Source organism: Oncorhynchus keta, chromosome 10 (genome assembly GCF_023373465.1).
Source record: "Oncorhynchus keta strain PuntledgeMale-10-30-2019 chromosome 10, Oket_V2, whole genome shotgun sequence".
Taxonomy (NCBI): domain Eukaryota; kingdom Metazoa; phylum Chordata; class Actinopteri; order Salmoniformes; family Salmonidae; genus Oncorhynchus; species Oncorhynchus keta.
Genome location: NC_068430.1, coordinates 59966578 through 59976915, shown reverse-complemented (window position 1 = coordinate 59976915; position 10338 = coordinate 59966578).

Below are 10338 nucleotides of genomic sequence, written 5' to 3'. Positions count from 1 at the left end.
CGGAACAGCTGATGTTTCAGTGTTATTTGCCTCGAATCGAGCATAGAAGTAGTTTAGCTTGTTTGGTAGGCTCGTGTCATTGGCCAGCTCTCGGCTGTCTTCCCTTTGTAGTCTGTAATGGTTTGCAAGCCCTCCACCGTCCATTTAGTGTTATTGTTTATAATCGAAAAGGCAAAACTGATCCTAAATCAACGCTCCTACTCTGAGATGCTTGTTTCATACCGCCCCAGGCTAGCAGGCTGAGCAAAGTGGCTTAGAAACTTGTACTAACAATTACAGTTTTAAGGCTGTATATATACACTATGTCCCTGAAACCCTAACACCAGTTTTACACAGGTCCATGCAGTATTGCTTAACGAGCTAATACCAGAGCCTTAGCCAACCCTGAGGCCATTAGCCAAACTAGATCAATAGGGAGCTACAGAAAACAACATATTACAGCAAGGAAAGTGTGCCCCTCCATGTTGCCCTCACCACGTCAGCAGACCTGTGTGCATTCCAAATGTCACCCTGTTCCCTACATTGTGCACTATCTTTGACCAGAGCCCTATTGACCCTGGTCAGAAGTAGTGAAAAGGGTGCCATTTGGAACACAGTGTTGGTATTGACCTCTTACCGGTCCACTGTACATCACTATCCTAATGAACTCACCCATGCACCAAAGGTCACAGATAAATACTAGGCCGTGTGACCAATCACCTCGGAGGAAGACGGAAGGTGTCTTTGTTATTGTTGTAGATGGGGTTGGACTTCAGAGACGGGAGTCTAGAAAAAGTATTTTTATGCTGGATGTAGTGTTTTAAAGGGTGTTCTACTTGGCTGTCTTATCCCTGACACAGATGTTGGATCTATATTTCTTTATTTGATAATAATATTGTGTTTTGTCTGAAAGTCCTGAAAATATGTCTGAACAAACACCCTAAACCAATTCATTTGACAACAATTATATTTATTATGCTATAACAACAAAATTAATCTGACCAAAATAAAGTCACTTTTCATAAATCTAATCCAATCTAATATACAGCAAATTACAGTAGTCACAGTCATGCTGTTGCAAATGATTGTCTAATAATGATGAGAATGGTTGCAAATATACAGCGACAGACGTATAGTGAATAATGCTGCTATACATACATGTTATCTACCAAGATTCATATCGATGGGCAGTTAAATTCCTCCAAATATGAAAATCAACTGTAATTTCATTAGATTCGATTATATTAGTCACCGGGTCACAGTTTAAGTTGCAGGATACAGTGAAATTCTTAAGCTCAGAGCTCCATGTGAATGAAACAATAATAATAATAATAATAATGATAACACCAATTAAATAATAAATTGTATTTTTAAATACATATTTACAACTGTAACAATGATAAATGTCCATTGGGGTGGTGGCAGGGTAAATGTCCATCACTATTAGTAACAGCTGTAGCATGAAAGTGGTGGCCTTTAGAATGGTTCGCCCACGTCTAATCGAATCTCCCTGTACAAACATTTTCTCTCAATGGAGTTTGAGGGCTCCGTGAGTAAGCCTTTGTGAGTAAGCCTTTGTGTAAATGTTGCTTTGGTAAATGTCTTTGTGTGTGTGCGTGTGTCTGTTAGTCATTGCGTGTGGATGTGCGTGTGTATCAGGACAGCTCCGGGCCTTGACATTTCTCAGTATATCAGTATGATTCAATCACCCTCACTTGCCCAGGTCGGGCCCCCATCACATGACATGGGCACAGGGCTTCCTAGTGCCCCAGGCCATTAAGAGAGAGGAAAACACGATAAACAAGTCAGCACTGTGTGAAATGACTGCCATTACGGCTCTATTCTCTATTCTCCACCACAGAAAGACCTGTGAAAACACCCTGTTCCTCTGTATGTCCAAAGAGAACACTGACATGAGTGAAGGTCAACCAGAGGGCACTGATGCTAGTATTTACGATTTGGACACATGATGTGATGTTACTAACGTGTTCCAAGGGTAGGATGATTTTATCAATGATTTGTGTTTATTGACAGGTGTGTTGCCATGTGGTCGATGGGTGCAGTGTTTAAATTGTTTATGACCATATATGGTCTTACAGTGCATTCGGAAAATATTCAGACCCCTTCACTTTTTCCACATTTTCTTACGTTACAGCCTTGTTCTAAAATTGGTACAATAGTTTTTTTCCTCATCAATCTACACACAATAACCATAATGACAAAGCAAAAACAGGTTTAGAAATGTATGCAAACTTATTAAAAATAAAACCTGAAATATCACATTTACAAAAACTACCGTTCAAAAGTTTGGGGTCACTTAGAAATGTCCTTGTTTTCCATGAAAACATACATGAAATGAGTTGCAAAATGAATAAGAAATATAGTCAAGATGTTAACAAGGTTATAAATAATGATTTTTAGTTGAAATATATGTCCTTCAAACTTTGCTTTCGTCAAAAAATCCTCCATTTGCAGCAATTACAGCCTTTCAGACTCCAGATTCTAGTTGTCAATTTGTTGAGGTAATCTGAAGAGACTCGCCCCATGCTTCCTGAAGCACCTCCCACAAGTTGGATTGGCTTAATGGGCACTTCCTACGTACCATATGGTCAAGCTGCTCCCACAACAGCTCAATAGGGAGATCCGGTGACTGTGCTGGCCACTCCATTATAGACAGAATACCAGCTGACTGCTTCTTCTATAAATAGTTCTTGCATAGTTTGGAGCTGTGCTTTGGGTCATTGTCCTGTTGTAGGAGGAAATTGGCTCCAATTAAGCCGTGTCCACAGAGTACGGCATGGTGTTTCAAAATAGAGTGACAGCCTTCCTTCTTCTAGATTCCTTTTACCCTGTACAAAAATCGTCCACTTTACCACCATCAAAGCACCCCCAGACCATCACATTGCCTCCACCATGCTTGACAGATGGCGTCAAGCACTCTTCCAGAATATTTTCATTTTTTTCTGCTTCTCACAAATGTTCTTCTTTGTGATCCGAACACCTCAAACTTAGATTCGTCTGTCCATAACACTTTTTTCCAATCTTCCTCTGTTTGTGTTCTTTTGTCATCTTATTCTTTTATTTTTATTGGCCAGTCTGAGATATGGCTTTTTCTTTGCAACTCAGACTAGAAGGTCAGCATCCCAGAGTCGCCTCTTTACTGTTGACGTTAAGACTGGTGTTTTACGGGTACTATTTAATGAAGCTGCCAGTTGAGGACTTGTGAGGCGTCTGTTTCTCAAACTAGACACTCTAATGTACTTGTCCTCTTGCTCAGTTGTGCACCATGTTATCCCATTCCTCTTTCTATTCTGGTTAGAGACCGTTTGCGCTGTTCTGTGAAGGGAGTAGGACACAGCGTTGTACGAGACCTTCAGTTTCTTGACAATTTCTCGCATGGAATAATAGCCTTCATTTCTCAGAACAAGAATAGACTGATGAGTTTCAGAAGAAAGGTCTCTGTTTCTGGCCATTTTGAGCCTGTAATCGAACCCACAAATGCTGAAGCGCCAAATACTCAACTAGTCTAAAGAAGGACTGTTTTATTGCTTCTTTAATCAGAACAACTGTTTTCAGCCATGCTAACATATTTTATTTATTTAACTAGGCAAGTCAGTTAAGAACAAATTCTTATTTTCAATGACAGCCTAGGACCAGTGGGTTAACTGCCTGTTCAAGGGCAGAACGACAGATTTGTACCTTGTCAGTTCGGTTACTTCCGGTTACTTACTAGTCCAACGCTCTAACCACTATGCTACCCTGCCACCATAATTGCAAAAGGGTTTTCTAATGATCAATTAACATTTTAAAATGATAAACTTGGACTAGCTAACACAACGTACCATTGGAACACAGGAGTGATGGTTGCTGATAATAGGCCTCTGCAAGCCTATGTAGATATTCCATTAAAAATCAGCCATTTCCAGCTACAATAGTCATTTACAACATTAACAATGTATTTCTGATCAATTTGATGTTATTTTAATAGCCAAAAAAAACAAGGACATTTCTAATGGTAAACTATTTGAACGGTAGTGAATATATATATATTTTACTGCAACCGCCAAGCACAGGAGGATTCAGGAGTCTGCTCCTGCCTGCTGCCACTCTGCTTTTCGTCAGATGGGGGGAGTAGAGGAGGTAGGGGGCACACGATGGTAACTGGGGGGGTGCCTTGATTGGGTAAATGATTAATAAAAAAACGACAAATAAAAACTGCATAATACATCAATTGTGTGAGTCAGGAGCTGGGCCCAATCCTAAAGGGGGCCCAACCATAGGAGCCCACTGTCAATGTTCAAAATACAACAGAGAGCATAATTTTTCCACATAGGATCAATAGTTTCTAAAAACTTACTGTGGATACAATTTGATCACAAGTACATGTAGGCAACTGCTAAAATAAACACCCACATAGTGTCTTAAAATGGGTGTTTGGCCACCACAAGCTGCCAGAACAGCTTCAATGTGCCTTGGCATAGAGTCTACAAGTGGACCTAAACCATGCCAGGAAAATGCACCCCACACCATAACATATTATTTCTCTCCCTCACTTACTCAAGTGTTTCCTTTACTTTGGCAGTTACCGGTTGCCTACAGTCAGAAAGGCTGCAATTTGGCCAGCATGCTAACAAAACATACAGTTTGTTTCATTGTGGCCATAGACATATAATCAATCCATAGACGGCTTCAGATCTTCTAACCCTGGCAATTGGACTATTGAACTCAAAGGTACACTCGCAATGGCTGCCAGTCAAGACTTGAATGGGAACTGCCATCTATCTATGTGTTACATTTCTATGGTTGTTTGCAGCTGTCTGTTTGCAATCGTGGGAAAAACGTTCCATTTGGAAAGCAAATGCTTATTGCTGAAAAGAGAGGACTTATCTGTTTTAGGTACAAATAGAAACAGCAGCACTGTTTTTCAAAGTAATTCATCTTGACATGGGCTATTTTCAAGATAAGCACAACATCCATCACCGTCAGAAATAGCCAAATAATTTTTTACTATCTTCTACATTGTAGAATAATAGTGAAGACATCAATACTATGAAATTACAGCTTTGCACATGCTTGACATTCTCTCACCCAGCTTCATGAGGTAGTCACTTGGAATGCATTTCAATTAACAGGTGTGCCTTGTTAAAAGTTAATTTGTGGAAATGATTTCCTTCAGTTGTGTTGTGACACGGTAGGGGTGGTATACAGAAGATATCCTTATTTAGTAAAACACCAAGGCCATATTTGGGCAAGAACAGCTCAAATAAGCACAGAGAAATGACAGTCCATCATTACTTTAAGACATGAAGGTCAGTCAGTCATGAAGGTCAGTTGATGGCAAAAACCATCAAGCGCTATGATTTAATGCAGGGAAACTTAAATCAGTTTTACCTAATTTCTATCAGCATGTTAAACGCGCAACCAGAGAAAAACATCCAGACCAACTTTACTCCACACACAGAGATGCGTACAATGCTCTCCCTCGCCCTCCATTTGGCAAATCTGACCATAATTATATCCTCCTGATTCCTGCTTACAAGCAAAAATTAAAGCAGGAAGCACCAGTGACTCTGTCAATAAAAAAGTGGTCAGATGAAGCAAATGCTAAACTACAAGACTGTTTTGCTATCACAGACTGGAATATGTTCCGGGATTCTTCCGATGGCATTGAGGAGTACACCACATCAGTCACTGGCTTCATCAATAAGTGCATTGAGAACTGCGTCCCCACAGTGACTGTACGTACATACCCCAACCAGAAGCCATGGATTACGGGCTACATTCGCACTGAGCTAAAAGGTAGAGCTGCCGCTTTCAAGGAGCGGGACTCTAACCCGGAAGCTTCAAAGAAATATTGCTATGCCCTCCGACGAACCATCAAAGAGGCAAAGTGTTAATACGGAACTAAGATTGAATCGTACTACACCGACTCTGACAGGGCCTGCAAACTATTACAGACTACAAAGGGAAGCACAGCCGAGAGCTGCCCAGTGACACGAGCCTACCAGACAAGCTAAATAACTTCTGTGCTTGCTTCGAGGCAAGTAACACTGAGACATGCATGAGAGCATCAGCTGCTCCCGGAAGACTGTGTGATCACGCTCTCTGCAGCCGGTGTGAGTAAGACCGTTAAACAGGTCAACATTCACAAGGCCGCAGGGCCAGACGGATTACCAGGACGTGTACTCCGAGCATGCGCTGACCAACTGGCAAGTGTCTTCACTGACATTTCAACCTGTCCCTGTCTGAGGCTGAAATACCAACATGTTTCAAGCAGACCACCATAGTCCCTGTGCCCAAGGACACTAAGGTAAACTGTCTAAATGACTACCGACCTGTAGCACTCACATCTGTAGCCATGAAATGCTTTGAAAGGCTATTCATGGCTCACATCAACACCATTTTCCCAGAAACCCTAGACCCATTCCAATTTGTATTTCTATTCATTGACCAACACCATAGTGCCCTCAATGCTCATCACTAAGCTAAGGTCCCTGGGACTAAACACCTCCCTCTGCAACTGGATCCTGGACTTCCTGAAGGGCCACCCCCAGGTGGTAAGGGTAAGTAACAACACATCCGTCACACTGATCCTCAACACAGGGGCCCATCAGGGGGTGAGTGCTCTGCCCCCTCCTCTACTCCCTGTTCATGACTGAATGGCCAGGCATGACTCCAACAGCATCATTGAGTTTGCCGATGACACAACAGTGGTAGGCCTGATCACCAACAACGATGAGACAGCCTATAGGGAGGAGGTCAGAGACCTGACCGTGCGGTGCAAGGACAACAACCTCTCGCTCAACGTGGTCAAGACAAAGGAGATGATTGTGGACTACAGAAAAAGGTAGACCGAGCACACCCCATTCTCATCGACAGGGCTGTAGTGGAGCAGGTTGAGAGCTTCAAGTTTCTTTGTTGTCCACATCACCAACAAACTAACATGGTCCAAGCACACCAAGACAGTTGTGAAGAGGGTATGACAAAAAACCTATTCCCCCTCAGGAGAATGAAAAGATTTGGCATGGGTCCTCAGATCCTCAAAAAGGTTTTTACAGCTGCAACATCGAGAGCATATTGTTGGGTTGCATCACTGCCTGGTACGGCACTACAGAGGGTAGTGGGTATGGCCCAATACTTCCCCAGGGCCAAGCTTCCTTCCGTCTAGGACCACTACACCAAGCGGTGTCAGAGGAAGGCCCTAAAAATGGTCAAAAACTCCAGCCACCCTAGTCATACACTGTTCTCACTGTTACTGCACGGCAAGTGGTACCCTATGCGCCAAGTCTAGGTCCAAGAGGCTCCTAAATGGTGCTCTTTAATAATTTGTTATTCTTATCTCTTACTTTTTTGGGGGGGATATTTTCTTAAAACGGCATTGTTGGTTAAGGGCTTGTAAGCATTTCACTTTAATGTCTACACCTGTTGTATTCGGCGCGTGTGACGAATACAATTTGATTTGACGAAACTGGCTCTCATGAAGACTGCCACAGGAAAGGAAGACTCAGAGTTACCTCTGATGCTGTGGATAAGTTCATTAGAGTTAAATGCATCTCAGATTGCAGCCCAAATAAATGCTTCACAGAGTTCATGTAACGGACACTTCACAACATAAACTGTTCAGAGGACACTGTGTGAATCAGGCCTTCATGGTCAAATTGCTGCAAAGAAACCACTACTAATGGACACCCTTAAGAAGAAGGCACAGCTGTCCATTTTTTGGTCCTTAAATTAAACTGGTATACTTTTTTATTTATCACAATTTTCTTGAACTAGATTAATGCTTCTTACTTTAAAACAAAAAGTGATGCAGTCGGTCTCTCCTTTACTTTTAGCCAAGAGAGACTGGCATGCAAAGTACTGATATTAGCCCTCTGATTACAGTGAAGAACAAGACAATAACCTCTCAAATGGCATGTTGTTAACGTTACATGCTGAAATAAGTGCATAAATTCGATTTCAGTGTTCCCAGTTGTTTTGAATGCAGCATTTCTGTTGCGAACTAAACCTACATCATTACTACTAGCACTACTTTATTTGCCAGATACTCTACATGCCCATGTGCTGGATAGGCCAAGCACAAAGAGGGACTGATTGAACAGCCAATGGAAAGGTAAAAAGCAAGAGAAAGAATGAGTGGGAGAGAGCAGCTCAGCTAGCACAGTGGATCTGGGCCGATTCCGACTGAGAGTCGAGTCAGACTCGGCCTACATCATGTGGACCGCTTTAGGCAGTATTACTTATGGCTATGATGTGGGGATTGAGCTCAGGATTCGGTGTGAGTTATCTGGCCCAAATGTATTACTTGGGTCTCGGGCCGATTGGTGCTCCTCTCTGGCAGATGATTACACGGGTTATTTATTTTTCCATATTTTCTCATTGCTTCTGTGATCAAAAAATACGATTAACATTTAAATTAAATTCTTTAATAGTCCTGTTAAAGTTGTATTTTAGTATTTTGATACTTTGTGCAAGGCATTTGATAAGCATTAAAAACAAATGTTGACGAAGCCTCCTGAGTGGCGCTGCGGTCTAAGACACTGCATCGCAGTGCAAACTGCGTTGCCACAGATGCTAGTTTGATACCAGTGCCGGCCGCAACTAGGAGACCCATGAGACGACGCACAATTGCCCCAGCGTCGTCCGATTTAGGGGAGGGTTTGGCCAGCCGGGATGTCCTCGTCCCATTGCTCTGTAGCAACTCCTGTGCCTGCGGTCACCAGGTGTACAGTGTTTCCTCCGACATAACCTTTTTTTTGGTGGATGGGTATAATTTGTATGCATAAAAAGTATAATCGTAATATTTAAAATGACTAAATCGGTTAATTTTGTATAGATGTATTTCAATTTGCACCAGGCCGCTTCTGGGGGGGATTCTGGTAAGATTCCGGCAAAGTCGGCTGAATTCCGGTAGACGGAAATGGCCAAGTGTACTTGGGCCAATTCTGGGCAGACATTAATTTTGATTCCCGAGTCCGACACCCGATGCCGGGCCAATTCAATCAATTCCAGCCCCGTTTATGGGCCGATTCCTCATTGCTAGCTGGGAGGGTTGTACACCAAAGTTATACATAGTCAAATTCAATACTTAAATTCCAAAATGCTGACATTTAATGATAACAAATTACATTACCCTCCCATGGATGAAATACAAAAAATACTAAACCCTTCCCCTGAGTGAAATTGAAAAAACAAAAACACGACCCTCCACCATTTTCCTCTGGGTAATAATTGGGTAAATTTCGACCGATCCCTAAGAGGCAATCAGACTCATCGTGCACGGTTACATGTACACAATAGTGTGATGGATAGTCAGGTCAATATAATAGCTCGTTTAAAACATGCTTTGCAAGAATAATGACTTCCCTAATAATCCTGTTTACATGGACACATCTGAAATCACAGTGACCATATTAGTTTTTACTAAGAATCTAACTTCACTCGCGCGTACAGTGTTGTGCACATGCGCAGATCAGATACACCGCTGGAACGTCGATTAAACTGTTTACATGTCCTAATAATTCGAAATATTTCTCAGAAAACTACGTTTTTTTAATCGGCGCATGCTTACTTCGATTATGACCTTACGTCGATTAAGATGAGCAGAGTAAGGTTTTTACATGACTAATGCCATACTTGGCTTTCTGCCATAATCAGTTTAATATCGAATTATTAGTGTGCATGTAAATGTACACATGGGCTTCTATCTAAAAGGTCTGAGTGCTTTGATAGTGAAATGGCCAATGCATTTGCAAGGACTTTTCCTAACACCACTTATTTGCATCACATGGCATCCTCCATTTAGCTCGTCCCACAAACTAACAATGGTCCACGAAGATGCACGCTTGACTTTGTAGGTTTTAATCCTTTAATCAACCATTTAAATGTGACAAAAAAAGGAACATTTTGGATCAATATGGGAAGACCACTGAGTCAATCTTTACATAATTGACTGTTTTAACGTGTCTAGTCAGTGAAGCGTGAAACATAACATTACAATCCCCTGCTTGCTTCGCTTTATGTACCACAGTTAAGGGGATGAAAATGAATGTAGCCTAGTTATATAAATATGATGCTTTAGGTTGTTATATTGGTTCACATGCGCTAGATTATTGATGGCTCGCTACCTTCACAATACCGGCCCATGTCTAATAATGGATTATAGTGAGCCTATTTCTCTTTCAGTTTTTGTACACCTGTGGAGTTGGTGATAAATGACATGGAGTTGAATTATGTCTGTATATTTTTATTTTATGTTCTACAGTCTGTCTGTATTTTTTGTGGGGGGGAAATTGTCATTACTTTGTTCTCCCATTTACAAAAAATATACAGTCTACAAAGTTCAGTAATTGGGACAGC